This window comes from Ailuropoda melanoleuca, chromosome 14, assembly GCF_002007445.2.
Source record: "Ailuropoda melanoleuca isolate Jingjing chromosome 14, ASM200744v2, whole genome shotgun sequence".
Classification (NCBI taxonomy): domain Eukaryota; kingdom Metazoa; phylum Chordata; class Mammalia; order Carnivora; family Ursidae; genus Ailuropoda; species Ailuropoda melanoleuca.
In genome coordinates, this window is record NC_048231.1 from 26,747,206 (window position 1) to 26,764,790 (window position 17,585).

The 17,585-nt window shown below is 43.8% G+C and overlaps 1 long non-coding RNA gene across 3 annotated transcripts in view; it reads left to right on the forward strand.

Moving 5' to 3' along the window:
* LOC117796018 overlaps window positions 1-17,257 on the forward strand; it is a 26,711-nt gene extending 9,454 nt beyond the window's left edge. Inside the window, exons 2-3 of one of the 3 annotated variants that reach the window (XR_004620309.1) lie at window positions 3,913-7,876; window positions 17,025-17,257. This is a non-coding gene — a long non-coding RNA (uncharacterized LOC117796018). Of the gene's footprint in view, window positions 1-3,912; window positions 9,660-17,024 lie in introns of those variants that run through there. The other 2 variants (XR_004620308.1, XR_004620307.1) reach the window with 2 other exon arrangements.
* Window positions 17,258-17,585: the final 328 nt, after the last annotated feature.

Below are 17,585 nucleotides of genomic sequence, written 5' to 3' on the forward strand. Positions count from 1 at the left end.
CTGAGCCAAAGGCAGATGCTCAACAGCTCAACCCAGGCGCCCCCATATTATATTATGTTAGTCACCATACAGTACATCCCTGGTTTTTGATGTAAAGTTCGATGATTCATTTAGTTGCATATAACACCCAGTGCACCACGCAATACGTGCCCTCCTTACTACCCATCACCAGCCTATCCCATTCCCCCACCCCCCTCCCCTCCGAAGCCCTCAGTTAGGTTCTAACAGGATACCTGAAGGTCAGCATTGAGGAAGTCATGGTGACTATCAGGAAGGTCCAAGACCTGTCCAGGCAGCACTCCACAAGAAGCCAGATCAAATTAACCAGGCCCAAGAGGGGGGATGCCATGACAGGAAACCCCTGACCAAATTAGAAAGAAAAAGTGGGAAACCCTGCTTCCTGCCCCAGGTAATGAATATTCCTCCCCTAGTTAACAACTGCTGATGAGAGACAGAAATCCAACCCCCAGGATGCAGATCTCTTTCCCTCTTCCTCCATCGTACTTCCTCCCTCTCCCTCTCTCCATTTCTCTCTCTTTCCTCTCTCCCCTTTCTTTCCCTCTCCGCCTCTCCCTCTGTCCCTCCCTCTCTCTCTGTCTCCCTCTTCCTCTTTCTCCCCCCCCACCATGTCTCTCTCATACATGCAGGCACATGCTCCCCCACCCCATTCTCATCTCTCAAGAGTGTACTTTTTGCTTTAATAAACTTTCCTGCTTGTGTCACTTGTCCACTATGCTGTGTGTGTGTCCTTGAATTCATAATGGTGACAAGACCAAGAACCTTCAGTAATCCCTTCAATCTGACTGGGTCGAGGCCTCAGGGCCCAGGGACTCCTCAGTTCACCTGACAGTGATAGGTCAGATCTCCTGGCTTGGAAACCTGCCACTGTCACTTCATCACTATGATCCTTGGGCAATTTCCTAAACTGCTCAGTGCCTCAGTTTTCTTATCCATAAAGTAGAAACCAAAAAATAAATAAATAAATAAAAGGGGGCCTACGTGTTCACATCACTAATAGTCAGTGATGATTAGATTACTTATCACGAATGACATGGATGAGCTATGACCTCACACCTGTTGGAGTGGCTATCTTCAAAAAGACAAGCACTGGCATGGATGTGGTGAAAAGGGAAGCCTCGTGCACTGCTGGTGGGAATGTAAACTGGCACAGCCACTGTGGAACACAGTATGGAGGGTCCTCAGAAAATTAAAAATAGAAATACCATATGATCCAGCAATTCCACTTCTGAGGGGAAGGAAATGAATCACTATTCTGAAGAGCTATCTGTACCCCTGTATTCATTTTAGCATTATTTACAGTAGCCAAATAGGGAAACAATCTAAGTGTCCATCAATGGATGAATGAATAAAGAAGATGTGAGATAGATAGATAGATCCTATCACTAGATATCTATCTAGATATCTATATACACACACATGTATACATATATAGAATGGAATATTATTCAGCCATGAGAAAGAAGGAAATCCTGCCATTTGCAACAACATAAATGAACCTTGAGGGTGTTATGCTAAGCACAATAAGTCAGAGAAAGACAAATACTGTATGTTCTCACTTATATGTGGAATCTAAAGAAGCCAAACTCTTAGAAACACAGAGAAGATTGGTGGTTGCCAGGGGTCAGGGGTGAGCGAAATGGGAAGATACTGGTCAAATGGTCAAACTCCCAGTGATAGGATGAATAAGTTCCAAGGATTTAATATACAGCACGGTGATTATATTTTACAGCACTGTATTATATACTTAAAAGTTGCTTAGAAAGTAGGTCTTAACTGTTCTCACCACCCATACACACACACATACGCGCACACACACAAATTATAATTATGTGAGGTGATGCATATGTTATCTTATTGTGGTAATCATTTTGCAATGTATTCTTGTATCAAATCATCGCACTGTGCATCTCAAACTTACACAATGTTATACATCGATGATAGGGCAATAAAGCTGGGAAGAAGTATTTATGCATAAGTACATACAGATATGAAATGAGTCAACACAGTGCCAGGCACATAGTATATGCTAGGTAAGAGTGAATTTCTTATTGTTGTTCACTAAGCTTTGCTGATCTTGCTGGAGCTGCAAAGGTCAACAGCTCTGGATCATGACTGGGTTCACATGTCACCTCCACTCATACACACCGTGAGGCTTGGGCAACCTCCTTGACCCCACTGCATCTCCGTTTCCTCCTGTGCAGACGGAAATAATGACAACACCTGCATCATAGGGTTGTCGCAAAGATAAATTATATGCAACGCACCTAGACTAAGGCCAGACTAAAGATCAATCTGCAACAAATGTTTGTGATCACTGTCATTATTATTATTCCCATGTGCCATGCGCAGGGAGACAAAGGTAAATAAGGAACTTCAAGCATAGCCCTTGGGAGAGCTAAAAAGAAGTTGTAAATGTAAAACCCTTGATTTCAAGAGGTTTTACGGTGTCCAGTCATCCTTGAAGAGAAAGTACAAAAAAGGGAATCCTGTCAGTTAATATCTCCTGTAACTGGAGTCATTCTCTTGGTTTACAACAGTTACTTTGACTCCTTGCTTTAGGCCTCTCATTTGCTTAAAACTGACAGCTTGAAAAGGCATATTCATCTGGATTCCCTCACCAAGCTGACAGTCCCCTACCACTGTTATTACAATGATTTATCGCTATTCTTTCTCTGCTGCTTTTCACAGGCAAAGGAAGGGTCTTATGTGCTGTCTTATGTCCTGATTGTGACAGACATATCCCCTCGAAAAAGCAGCTTATGTTTTCTGATCTCAGCATCATAAGAGCTCTATTCTCTGGTCCAGCTAAGCCAAAACCTTTCAAATATGCTCTAGATAAAGGAGAGACTCCTATTTGTATAAGTAATTCCCAGATGTGTTACACAGAAGAGAATTCAATTCATCACACGGTTACCAGAGAGTAATGACTAACACATACCAGCTTGTTTCCTAAGCACCTGCATATATAGAATGGTATAGAGATTTGGGGAACACAGCCCCCAATTCCTGGGAACACCTGCTTTCTTCAGAGCACACTTTGTAACGGCTCTCCCTTGCGTTCAGCAGTACCCTGCAAATAACCCTTATGAATAAAGATTGATACAAATTCAAATGATAAAATAGACATTTTCTGTATTACTTGTTACTTGTTAACACACACATATTCATTCACCCGTGTAAGCTGCTAAAAATAATGACTGAAAAATCTGGAAATATTAAGTGTAAGTTGTAATTTGAGATGTACCTTTATTAGTCTCCTAGGGCTACCATAACGAATTACCATAGACTAGGTAGCTTAAAAAAACTGAAATTCATTCTCTCACACTTCTGGAGGCCAGAAGTCTGAAATCAAAGTGTGGGCAGAGCCCTTTCCCCTCTGAAGGCTCTAGGAGAGAATCCTTCCTGCCTCCCCTCTGTGAGTCCGGAATTTCCCTGCCTGTGGCAACATCCCACAACACCCACCTGCCTCTGCACTTGGCATCCTTGCTGTGTGTCTCTTATAAAGACTCATGATTGGATTTGGGCCGCCCCCATATAATCCAGAATGATCTCATCTTGAGATCCTTAATTTAATTACATCTGCAAAGACCCTTTTTCCAAAAAGGTCACCTTCACAAATTCCAGGGATTAAGCTGGGGATATATTTTCGGGGGGGGGGGGAATATCTGGTGGGGAGGTCACCAGTCAACCCACTACAATATCCGAAGAAAACCTTATCTGTAATTACAATTAAAAAGTAACTAAAACATTTGTTCTGTCAGTGACCCTAAAGGTACAAAAGAGAGAGCAGGAAAAGGCCTATGAACACCAGAGGGAGAAAGCCTACTGTCCCGACCAGGGAGGAAACCCAGCACCCAGGGTTCCCAGGGCTGGCTGTTGCTTCATTTTCAGATTACGTCCACGTAAGAGGATTTGCAACACTGAGCCAACCGCTGCAGGCTGGAGCCCTTCCCACATTGTTGCCCCCTCTGACTTCCCGAGGAGCACACCCACCTGCCTGCCTGCTCATTGGAGGGAGACCAGCAGAGCTGCTTAGACACATCTTATGGTCCATGGGAATCTGCAGTTCTTCACGTATGATGCAAGAACTAGATTGTTTTCAAGTTTTCATGTCCCTCCCTCTTTCCTATTGTGCTCCATGTCTCCTTCCTGTTGATTGCTACATAAATTGGGGAAAGGAAAGTAAGAGAAAAACTTCTAAAAAAGCCATACAACTTCTCATTCATTTGTGGCTCCTAAGAAGTCATGGAAGAAAATACAGTGATCTGTTCAAAAAAAATGTTGAGGAATTTAAATTATAGATTTTGGAAAATCAAAAATAAACCTCAGGGTAGTTACTCTTGTGCCATCATGCCAATGAAGAAGGTTAAATAACTTCCCAGGACACAAGAAAGCCAGGAGCTGGGAAGCATACACAGCTCGTTTGGTTCCAAACCCTTTCCATTGGGAACCAAGTTGACCAACTATTTCTGAGCATCCCTTTCAGGTGTGAGAGGGTTTCAAAGCTGGCTCTGGGGTGTCAGGAGGAAGAAGAGGAAGGGGAGGGAAGCATCATTCTCTGAGGCAACTGAAGCAGGGTTGGGGGGACCGGTACTGATCAAAGAGCTAACCTTACAAAAATGATGTCTTTACTCTAAGGGTAATTATTCCTTGAGCTTATTAGGAAAATCCATATCATGGTCCAGAAAAAAATCACCTGGCAGTTAGGGCCCTGGATACCACATGCTCTGAACTCCTGGCCTCAAGGAAGAAGCAGTGCTCATGCTCTTAAAAGAGAAGGGCTTTAGGGGCGCCTGGGTGGCTCCGTTGGTGAAGTGTCCAACTTTTGGTTTCAGCTCAGGACATGATGTCAAGGCCCTGGGATCGAACCTGACATCAGGCCCCGCACTCAGCACAGTATGCTTCAGATTCTCTCTCCCTCTGCCCCTCCCCCTGCTCATGCTCGCTCTTTCTCTCTCTCTCTCTCAAATAAATAAATCAATCTATGGGGGGGGTTAGAGGCCTCCTGCTTCCTGCTGCGCGTTCACTCAGAGGGGAGGCAAGTACATCCAGGGGCCCAGTCAAGATACCACTAGGCATGAATGGAGTTGACCCATGATCCCTGGTCAGCTGGTACCCATGGACAAAATTGCCCTGCTCTTTGCACACGTCCATCCAACAGATTCTCCTCTCTCAGCAGCCAAACCCAGGCCAACCAGCCCAGGAGTCCACTTTTGAACAAATGCTGTATTCTGTGCAGAGGCTTATTTATCAACAAACTAATCAAGCTTCCACTTCAGGGACCCCAAGTAGCAGGGGCCTCTCTCAAAGGGCTACATGCAATTTATATCCATGATCTGTTATTATTTTTCTGTAAGATAGCCCTCCCAATTGTAGATTCCCCAGGTTTCAAAAACCTGGATCTGCCCCATCTCTTATGGGGCATCCCATGGCAGTTTTAATTTATAGAGCTTATAACAGGGGCTTAATAAATACAAGTCAGAATAATGAATGCAACACCTCTGATGCACCAACATGAGTCACAGATACAATCTCTGTCTTGGAGAAATCCAAAGTATAGTGGAGAAGGGAAACAGGAATAAAAAAATAAGCACCACATAAATGTAACCTCCTGACTTCAATGAATGCTCCACAGCTTCCCTGTTAGAGGCATAGACAATTGGAGGACGTGACCCAGGCAGAGAGGTTCCCAGGAGGCAATGGTGGAACTGAGATCTGAAGGAAATGAGAATTAACCAGGCGGAAGGGGGTGGGGGCAGAGAACTTTCTAGGCTGCGAAGACAGAAGTGCCATGAGGGAAAGGCCAGGACATGTCATAGGTACTGAGAGAAGGCTCGATCAGCTGCAGCCCAGACAGTGAGGGAGAGCTTGGTATAACATGAGTCTGGGAGGCAAACCAACCACGGGGGAACTCATCAGCCACGTGACGGTCTCCACCATTATTATAAGAACAAGGGGAAGTGATGAAGCCGGCATGTTTCGTTGGAGTGTTGGGGTGGCGGCATGGATAAGAGGAATGCCATGAGCAGTTACATCAGGTTCCAGAGAAGGCAAGAGGCCACAGTCCAGCTGGCAGGAAGTACATGGTGAGGGGGTTTGGCTGAGACAAGAGGAGGGATTTCCTCCATTGTCGGGGAGCCCAGCACCAGCAATGAAGGCAATGAGTTTATACGGGAAGGAGATGCCCTCTGATGGCCTTGTTCCCCTGCTACAAGTGGGAAGATGAGAAGAGAAACAGGAAGTGTGTAGAAAATGAGAGAGAACATTTCACGCAAGCAGTCAAGGCTCCAGACACCAGGCCACTTTGCAGGGAAGACCCCTGGGCCCAGCAGGCAGCTTATGTTGCCCAGACATAAAGAGGCACCATGAGGCTGACATGCCCTCTCCCGTGGGGTTTGCCTTTCAGAAAAGGATCCACACTAACATCACAGGAGGCCCGTGGCAGGAGTAGAAAGTTGGGGCAGGAGGACATTGTTTCAAATCTCCAGGCAGTCTTCTGTCTCAGCATATTTGGAGATTTGAATGCCTCTTTGAGGCAAATGGTTCTCTCTTCCAAAAAAACCGCCAGTTTTTCTTGAGGAAGCCTATGAGCCCACACTAATCTGAAGACGGACGTTTGAGGGGCCCGAGAAGTGCTCTCTGTGGCAACAGGGTCTGGTGCTTGCGGTCACATCTGGCGCTTGCAGTCGCATCCGTGCCACCCCGCCAGGCCCCTGGCTTCAGGCAGCAAGAACGCCTCTTTGGTCTGTCTGCATTCGGGCAGCACTGGGACTGCAAGCTGTCATTTGCTCTTCGGGAGCTGTTTGCGTTATTATGGGCATTTTGATTCTGACTCAGGAGGCCAGACTGAGGCGCATAAAGCAATTGGCAAGCTGTGAGAGAGAGAGAGAGAAGAGGAAATGTCACAAAGGTTCCAGCCATGGAGGAAATTTCTATGGAGGAGGTACTCGAAGGAGGCTGTGAAGAACAGAGAGGGTTGGGGACACGTCGTGGAAGGACAGGGCATCCCCATGAAGCGAGCAGCTTGTGTGTGATTTCTCAGCAGGCAGGTCTGGGTCTATCGCTTACTGGCTGCATGGTCTTGAAAAAAATGACTTAAACTCTTTGTGCTTCCTTTTCCTTAATGGTGACAAGAGCAGGTTAGTCCCTACCTGTAAGGCCCTACTGAGGAGTCGACAAGGTAATTCTTACAGTGTCCTTACCACACTGCCTAGGCCATTTGAAGCAACCCATAAATATGGCCAGTATGTTGTTTTTGTTTTTGTTAGTATTATATGTTAGAATATTAAAATGCCAACTCCTCTCACGTTTCGAAGCAAACTTTGAGACCACCAAGCAGGACTTTCCAAGAAGGTGTAAACTGACATGTGGCCACTCCTAGGCCCTCAGCCATACTTAAGGTATAAGAGGACCATGAGCAGAAATGACAGGGGGAGAGGGTCTCTTTTCAGAGAGTTGTGGGTATGCTCTGGTCTAGTCTCCCAAAGGTTAGGCATCCCTTGCTTCAAGCTGGGGTAAGGGACTTCATAAACACTACTTGGAGAGCTTGCTACATGTCCCCTCAATGGGGGACATGGGATTCTGCTGATTCACTCCTGAGAAACACAAAGAACGCAGACTGCTCTTTCCTGGTGGTGGAGAGGAGAGGCAGCATCCGGAAAGTTTGCTGGAGCAAAGGCAGGAGTGTTTCCTGGTGACCATATTCAGGCCTCATGAAGAAGAGCTAGCAAGAGGATTCAAAAGGGTCACTAACAATGAAGACCTCAGAAACCCAAGTTTGAAATGCCCAAGATCTGCAGGAGGAGCCCACAGCCACCAACTGGTACAAACATTCACCATACCCAGGGAAAAGCAGGTAAGGGATGGCTAGTCAAGGTATGCACTGGGGGGTTGGGAGGAAAGTGTGTGGGGAGGAGGAGGAGGAAATCTCTGGGAGGAGAAAGAAACAGGAAAGCAATCTCATCAGAGGAAGAATCAGCCTTTAACTGCCAAGCCCAAGGAATGCAAAGGCCAACTCACGCAGAATTAAGTTAGTGTATCAGTGTGTTGGTTCCCTATTGCTGTTATAGAAAATCATCAAGAACTTAGTGGCTTAAAACAGCACAAATTTGTTATTTCACAGTTTAGAAAAGTCTGAAGTCTGAAATAGGTCTCAATGGGCTAAAATCAGGGCTGTCAGCAGGGCTGCATTCCTTTCGAGAAGTTCTAGGAAAGAGTCTAGAGTTTCTTGCCTATTCCAGGTTCTAAAGACGGCTGCATTCCTAGGCTCTTGACTGCCTTCCACCCTCAAAGACAGCAATTTTCACTTTTCCTCATATCACATCATTTGGACTCTCTCTTCTGCCTTTCTTTTAAGGACGCTTGTCATTACACTGAGCCCACCTCAATGATTAGGGATAATTGCCCCCATCTCAAGGTCATATGATTAACAACCTTAATTCTAGCTATAATGTATTCACAGCTTCCAGGGATTAGTATGTGGATGTGTTTGGGCCATTGTTATTGTGCCCACCATAGTCAATAAGAATCTTCCCACCCCTCAGCTCCCTCTCTGCCTTAAATTCAACCCCAGACGAGCCAGGAGCAGCCTGGCTAGTGTTGGAGGTTGAGAAACAGACAAGGAGCCAATGTGCACAGTATCAGCACAGTGCCTGAAACAGCATGAGGAATAAATTAAATTAATATTCAGTGAATGTATGTATCCACATCCCATAGTAATTGGGGGCCCAGTATGATTCCTGATGGGAGCAGCCCCCTTTTGACGCTCCCAGCCAGATCTCCAAAACAGGGAAGTCCTTTTGCCAAAACTCAAATCCTGCCTTATCCCCTTTTAAATTGTAGTTAGGTTATTGTTTTCACCCGAACTCTAGAATTGTGTAACAATACCTTGTAACATATGGCACACACAGCTCCCTAAAAAGAGGACCCAATCAAAATTTATAAGGCAAGAGTTTCCATCTCCGATTTTAAATGGGACTAACCGCTGAAATTAGAGTTGTTGCTCTATTTCGGACAGAGAGAAGAGTGTTCAGGACTGCCAAGAACAAGCAGGGCAGCGATACCCTCCCAGTCACTGTCAGAGGCAACCTCCGCTCACCTGAACCAGACGGAGGGTGGGACCGAGGCGCGCAGGCTCCGGGAAGAGGAAAGTGAACATGTCAGCTGATCAGAGCCAACTTTTGATTTTTCACAGAAAAGGGGAAATAGGGCAACATGAAAGACTGGGAGCCAAATACAGAGAAGCAGTAAGGTGCGTCCTGTATGAAAAGATCAAGCCCCCTTGTTGGAGTGAGTCAGCCGTCCCACCAAACCTGCCATCCCCCTGCAGGGGCTCAGGAATCTTCAAAAGTAATCACGACACTAACTAGATAGTATTTGTGTAGCTGGAAAAGAAAGTCCAAGGCAATAATCTGTGAGCACAGGCCAGGGCAGGTGAGAGAGGCAGACTCTCAGGGGCTTCAGCGAGGCTCAGCCTCCGGTGGCCAGGAAGAAGCCTCCATCAAAAGCAACTATGGCATGCTCATAGTCTTCTGATTACCAACTTGGTTCATGGATTTGAGGAAGGAGTTTGGAATAATCCAGGACTTAACAATTAATAATCTCCTGTAATTTAATAAACTTGTGTTTTGGTTTACACATCTCATCTTAGAACAGCCTGAGTCATTGTCTGAGAATGACTCTGGGCTTTCACAAATGCCCCACACTGTGGCCATCCATTGAGGGACATCCTGGCAGCCAGTGACCGCTCTCTCTGAATTTTAGTCTGTGTTCTTTGGCCTTGGATTTATAGATCATTTGGAAATAGTACTATCCTGAAATAACCACACACACATATATACACCCCTCATGAAGAACATGGAGAACTCCTACTCATCCCGCATGGCCCAACTTAAGTGCTATGCCTCTGAGAAGTTTTTTCTGGCTTACCCAGCATTATGGGGGGGGGGGGGTGAGGAACATGGAGAAAAGAAATCATAGAATAATTGATGAAATTGTAGAGACCCACTGGTTTTCAAACCTCTTTACCTAAAGACCACTTGCTCAACCAATGCTGATATGGAAGCCAATATGTAAAACATAAAAACATAAAAAATAGATATGCTCCAGCTAATGAAGAGATAGGAGGCCAGTAATTATTCCCTGGGTTTCCACAGTGCACCCTCATCTCAGTGAAACCTCTTATCCCACAATTGAAAAACTCGTATCCAGTCTAACACTCATTTTACAAATGAGGAAATAGATACAAAATCTGATGTCAGAAAATACTTGATAGAATTAATTGTTTCATGTGGTTCTCCCAAACCAGAGACAATAATAACATGATACTGAGGCATCAGTGGCTCAGTCAGTTGAGCATCCAACTCTTGATTTCAGTTCAGGTCATGATCTCAGAGTCCTGGGATTGAGCCCTGTGTCAGGCTCCCCACTCAGCTCAGAGTCTGCTTGGGATTCTCATTCTCTCTCTCTCTCTCTTCTTCTGCTACTCCCCCCCTCCCCACTTGCACACACACTCTCTCTCTTCCTCCTTCTAAAATAAATAAATAAATCCTTAAAAAATAATAATAATAACATGGTATTAATACTGCCCCTTCCAAGCTTTGGCAGATACAAGTTATCAGTCCCACATGTGGCCAGAATCCTTCTCAAGGCAGCATTCTAATAAGCTGCTAACAATTGACTACAGTCAACATGTAAGATTAATTTATTTACTCTTACTATTTTAAATAATCTTTTTTCTGTCCTAAATGCTAACACATATTATTTTATTACATCCTATTACCAATGTCATTAATATTTAAAAGCACAGAAAAGGCTTTAATAGGATACATAAGCCAACAGAAATACTTTTTTTTTTCATTTAATTAATGGTCTTACCTTACACATTTTGGGAGTTGACCTTCCAAATCTAATGGTATTAAGTAAACAATTACTATCTGATCACATTTTCTCTACTAGATTAAAATACAAAAATAGAGGTGCTAGATGTATTCCTTGGTGGTGTGGGCAATGTCAACTCAAAAATTAAAAAGTGGTAGGACACCCTTTTCTTTACTGTCTAGGGTTTGGTTGATTCAAGCTTGAAGTGAAAAAGCAAAACATTCTAAATTTGATCCTGGACCTTTATCATTTTTTAAATATTTGGGGCACCTGGGTGGTTCAGTAGGTTAAGTGTCTGCCTTTGGCTCAGGTCATGAATCTGGGGTCCTGGAATTGAGCCCCACATCAGGCTCCCTCCTCCCTGCTCAGTGAGGAGCCTCCTTCTCCCTCTCCCTCTGCTGCTCCCCCAGCTTGTGCTCTCTCTCTCTCTGTCAAATAAATAAATAAATAAAAATTTTTCCAAAAAATCATTTTTTATTTTTATTTTTTTTTTAAAGATTTTATTTATTTATTGGACAGAGATAGAGACAGCCAGCGAGAGAGGGAACACAAGCAGGGGGAGTGGGAGAGGAAGAAGCAGGCTCATAGCGGAGGAGCCTGATGTGGGGCTCGATCCCGTAACGCCGGGATCACGCCCTGAGCCGAAGGCAGACGCTCAACCGCTGTGCCACCCAGGCGCCCCTAAAAAATCATTTTTTAAATATTCAACTCTCTCTTATTGAGAATTGCCTTTATGGGGAAAGAAGTGAACGTCCTTTACCAATCAGCAGAGCTGATTCACACATATCATCTATGCACAAGACACAGGTGAGCTCCAAGTCACAGCATACAGCCACCTGCTGGTTCTGCGACCCAGTTTTTCTCCTTAGGTTCCTGTGATGGGTTTCAGGACATGCTAGCCCAAAATATAGAACCATGCCATATTAAATACCTTAAACCGAAGGAATTTTTTTAAATGGTAGAAACAGGGAGTTCACTCTGACCTCTCCTACCACCCACTGCCCTTCTTCCCTGAAACAGGTCATGAAACTGTCCTGGGAAAGGTATGCGCCCTGTACAAGGAGAAAGGAAGACATTCTTATCACCAGAGATGGGGAATTGGGGGCCAAGAAATCTGTACAATCAAATTTCATTAAATCAGCCCTTATCTTCCCAATTTCTTCTTCACCATTTAGAACCCCCCACCCCAAATCCCTTTGTCTTGTCAATTCTTCACAAATGTGTTTTTTTCCAAAAGTTATAAAAGCTTCCTACTCTGGTTACCTCTCCAGATCTTCATTTCTCTCATGAAGGCTGTCATGGATATGTAAAAATACACTAAAATTTGAATGTTTTTCTCCTGTTTTTCTGTCTTTGCCAGTTTCATTTTCAGAACCAGGCAGGGACCCTAATAGGATTGAGGAAAAATTTTCCTCCCCTACACCTGCCTAGGCTCTTAAAACAGAAAATTCTTCACTTTTGGAAGAACACGGGGGAAACTCATTGCCCTGCTCCCCACCCCCTTACTCCTCTTCCCTGTAAGGGCGGGTCATTTATCTACTTGGGCTGGTTGGGATGGAGCACTGAGGTCCACTAGCCAAGTCTCTGCCCATCTCTCACCATCACTCCCACTCCCTGGCCTGTTTGCACATTAACTGTATACCAGCCCCCCTCCTCCATGTGGCCAGCCAGTGAGAAAGAGTCTTTCTGGATCTGCGTTGTGGCTTCAGTGGGAGGTGGAGAAGATGGGAAGCCCATTTGGGCCTCAGGTTCGCTTCACAATGTCCAATCCAGCAACTGACAGACTCTAACTCTTTGTGACTCCCAGTTGTAGAATTTGGAAGACAGAGTCAACATGTAGTCTCTTCAGGAACCCCAATACTGCCCAAGCTGAGGCTCTGTGCTCTTCATGTTTGTGCATACATATGTGTGTTAGCACATGTCTCCTTGTTCACCATGGTTCCAGACACACTAGAAAACTTCCAAACATCTGCTAAGGCAAAGTTTGAGTAGTCTTTAATATCCATGAGGCTCAACCAAAGGGGGAAACACCCATTTCTTCAAAAAAGATGTTCTGCAATGGTATCTTCCTTCATCTCCACCCCCTTACCCCACCCCTGCACTGCAAGCACTCAACCCATACACGGGTTCATGGAGCTTCGCCAGGATCATTTTACTCCAAGTCACACATCAGTTACCTTCTCTCCAATAGTAGCTTGAAGTCAGTGTCTGGATCTCTCATAGGACTATGCCCCCCATTTATTATTATACTATGCCATCCATTTATTATTTTAAATAATAAAAAAATATTATTTAAAACAGTAAGAGTAAATAAACTTCTGCCCCCCGGCCACATCATCTCCATGCTCTCTTTGTGTGTCTCTTTTTCTAATTGTTACTAGGAGTGACCATGCTATACCTGAGCCCCCCTGCAGCTGGGCAGTTAGACAAGATATGCCTTTCCCTTCTCTGGGTTTAGAGTGCAGCGACCCTTCCTGACACTTGTCTCAGTTTCTAGCAGCAAATCTGTTTTCTGGCTTTAATCATGAGCCTTCAAAAGACTGATTTCTTGGGAGGCTGACATGAACCTCTGATTAGCTTCTATATATACTGATATATATGTTGAGGAGTGGGAGGAGTTTTGAAAACCTGTGTTATCTCTAAAATCAGAACATACATCCTACTGCCAATGTTTCAGAGCTAAAGCATCCATGAGCCTATAATCAACTGTCCTCCAAAAACCTTCTTGTCAGTTTCTTTGACTTAGGCCTTAATTCATAAATGTTTCTGGGATCTTGGAAACCTTTATGGAAAAGTTTTCATTTCTGTTTTTAATAACTTACTAATAAATATAAAAATAAATCTATCCATATAATAATACAAATTCAGATAGTACTAGACTGGCTTGAAAGTTAAAAACTAAGTTTTCCTTCCCTTTCTGCAACCAATAGTGAAAAACATGTCTACTCCATTCTCTGAGAAATAGAAGTCTGAATTCCTTTGTAACTATCACAGTATTTTTTTTTCTTCAGAGTATCTCACTGGGTAATAAAACCCCTGAATCCTTGCATCTCAAAAAAATGTCTTTACTTTGTCCTCACTAGATACATAGTTTATCATGAGAATATAAAGACTTCTAGGTTCAGGAACTTCTGGTTTTAGCTCCAATATGCAAAGACCCTGGAAGCTGTCACTCTTCCCTTTACAATCAGAAAGAGCTGAAAAGCCTGAAAATCAATGGCTTTTCATGGACGCATCTGAAAGCTGAGGTTTCAGGGCAAATCATGACCTAAAAGATGGGTGAATCCAGAAAGTCATAGCAGGTATCTGTTTACCTGGAACAGAAGCCACCAGAGCCATAAGCTGACAGAAAGGCTTAAAAGATAATTTTGATAAACTGCTGGAGGCCAATGCACTAGCACAAAAATGAGAAATTCCTAGAGGCCACAGCTTTAAGGGTGTCCCCACACTTCCTTAGGTTTTACCGCGTGGAGCCTCATTATATTTTAATGGTGAAGCTCCAAGAAAGATCCCCTAATAGCTCCGACAGGAAGAGGAGGAACATAGCCATTGTGAATATTCTCTGCAGCAAAAGCCAGGAGAAAAGTCTCTCAGAGGGGTAGTACACCCCTTGGGGGTAAGACAATTTCCCACTCCAGCCATCCTGTTCCGTCCAGGCAGGAATGGGCAGGGAGGCTGTGAGTAGTTAGGAAACACTCATGAAGGTCACAGCCCTGCGACACAAGCCTAGTAGAAAATTGACATGTAACCATTAGATTATAAAATGTTTCCTCTCCCGCACACCTAACCACCAGACCAAAAGGGGTCAGTGTAAAGAGTGGACTGCAGCAGAAACAATTGCAAGACACAGACTCTCCCTGGAGACCTCAGAGAAACCTGCAGCCAACAAGGTCACTAAAGAAGAATCTGAAGTTTCTGATACCTGCAGCAAGCATTAAATACAACCCAATGCCTTGCCAAATTAGCATAAAATATCACTCAAGGCCTATATACCTCTGTTTCTATTAACCAACACCTTGGGCTTTCAGCCAAATTTACATGGCATGCTAAAAGGAAAAGAAAAACAGTCTGAAGAGACAAAGCAGGCATCAGAACCAGACTCGGATATGACATAGATATTGGAACTATACAGGGGAATTAAAATCACTATGATTAATATGTTAAGGGCTCTGATGGGAAAAGTAGACAACTTTCAAGAAGAGATAGATGGGTAATGTGAGCGAGAGTGACTGTACACGTTCTCATGTTCTCCTTGCATAATTATTAATGGTGCCTCCTTTTTCCTTTCAAACCTGTCCTGGATCAGCCAACAAAACATATGGGCATCCTATTGATATGTCACCCTAACAGACAGCAGATGTTCTTTTCTGCAAACATTTAACTCATGTTTGCTTTTTGAAAGCTCCTTGAAGACCAGATACTCCACTGCTGCTGACGTGCATTCTTTTAGTTCGCTTGTAGCAAAATCTGAAACTTTCCAGGTGTCTTGACCATCCATCATAACTATGCCAGAATGTTCCCTAATTTGTAGAAATCAAATTGTTTATGGTTTGAATTTTTTTTCATTCAAAAGCTGAACAGTCCCTAAATGAAGCCATAAATAATCTAAAGGTCATTTTTCTAGAAGGTATAAACACTAGGAACACAAGGTATAGAGAATAACAATAGGATTGTTCGCCTATCCTCCTTCTTTGGCAGCCTCCTCTCTCCCACTCCCACTGTGAAAGCAGCCACAGTTCATTGGTCCAGGGGAAGATACTTGACACAGTCTCAGCCCATCAGAGCCAACCAGAGTCCTCCCCAGGAATGTATTAATTATTTTTCACAGAGTCCGTGATTGTCTGGGTCAGCTAAAGCCCTAAGATATAAAGCTTTATAATTGTTGGTGGCTGTTCTCTAAACTGGGAGAGAAAGAGAGAGAGGGAAGGAAAAGAAGAGACAGAAGAATGAAGCCAATGGCGGCAAGAAGCAACATCCAGAGACAAAGAGAAAGCCCTAACGACATTTGAATACCTGCTTCTAGTCGTTTCTAAGCCTAGCAGCCTCCTTATCTTTCCTGCTGCCTGATTGTTCTCATCTTCCACAAAATACCCAGGTTCCTGCCAATAAATTTCCTTTTTTACATAAGTAGAATGAGTTTGCCTTCTGTCACCTTTGGTTGAGGAGTCCTAACTAATACAAGAGGTTAATGTATGTGTCCCATTTAAGAAGAGTCTTCTGGCAAGAAGTTCACAGAGGAACTACACAGTTAAAAGCCTTTACTTTTAAGCTGAGCTGCCCTCGAGCAATCTGCTGCAATTTCTCTACTTACCATTTAGGAATCTAAAGGCAATTTTTTATACCCTCTCCTCACTTGCTGTGTATCTCCAGAGTCATTCAACCACTCTTATCCTTTCAACTGTTTCCATTAAGGAAAATAGCACAGACTTTTAAAGAAAAGGTTGTTTGGCCTCATAATCCCCCTGATTAAAAATCTCTGTCTCTCTCTCTCTCTTTTTTTTTTTCCTACGTAAGCCATTTCCAGTACTTACTTTTAAAGAATCAAGGCCTGACTTTGAAGCTCATGAATCCACACAGAGGGTCTTTGTTATGAGGTGAATTGTGCCCTCTCCTCCCAAATTCATATGTTGAAGCTTTAACCTGAAGTGCCTTGGAATGTGATTATATTTGGAGACAGGGTCTTTAAAGAGGTAATTAAGTTAAAATGAGGCCACTGAATGTGGACCCTTATCCAATATGACTGGTATCTTTGTAGGAATAGAAAATCAGGGCACAGAAATGTACAGAGGGAAGATGATGTCAAGACACAGGGAGATGGTGGCCATCTACAAACCAAGGAGCAAGGCCTCCGAAGAAACCAACTCTGTCAACATCTTGGTCTCAGACTTTTAGCCTCCAGAATCATAAGAAAAGAAATTTCTACTGTTTATGCCACCCAGTCTGTGATAGTTTGTTACAGCAGCCCAAGCTAACTAATACCATCTGTATTAGCTAGTGTTCTCCAGAGAAACAGAGGCAACAGGATGGATGGATGGATGGATGGATGGATGGATGGATGGATGGATAGATAGATAGATAGATAGATAAATGATAGATAATAAGGAATCACCCATGTTGCTATGCAGGCTGACAAGTCTCATGATCTACAATCAGCAAGCTTGAGACCGAGGAGAGCCAGTGATGAAGTTCAAGGCTGAATGTCCACAGACTCAAGACCTGAGAAGAGCTGACATTTCAGTCCAAATCTGAAGGCAGGAAAAAACTCAATGTTGGGGAAGGAGGAAGAAGGCAGAGGAGTAGGGGACCCTATTTCAACCGGTCTCCTGAATTTAGCTGGATATCTACCAAACCATTCTGAACAGCCATGAAATCAGAATATATATATATATATATATATATATATATATATATATAGATCTCGGGGCACCTGGGTGGCTCAGTCGTTAAGCGTCTGCCTTCGGTTCAGGGCGTGACCCCAGCACTCTGGGATCAAGCCCCACATCAGGCTTCTCTGCTGGAAGCCTGCTTCTTCCTCTCCCACTCCCTCTGCTGTATTCCCTCTCTCGCTGGTGTCTCTCTGTCACATAAATAAATAACATCTTTAAAAAAAAAAGGAAATATTAAGGGGGTTCTATAAAAGAAGAAAGACCCCAAGAGTAATATAGACCAGAAATTTACAGAGACAA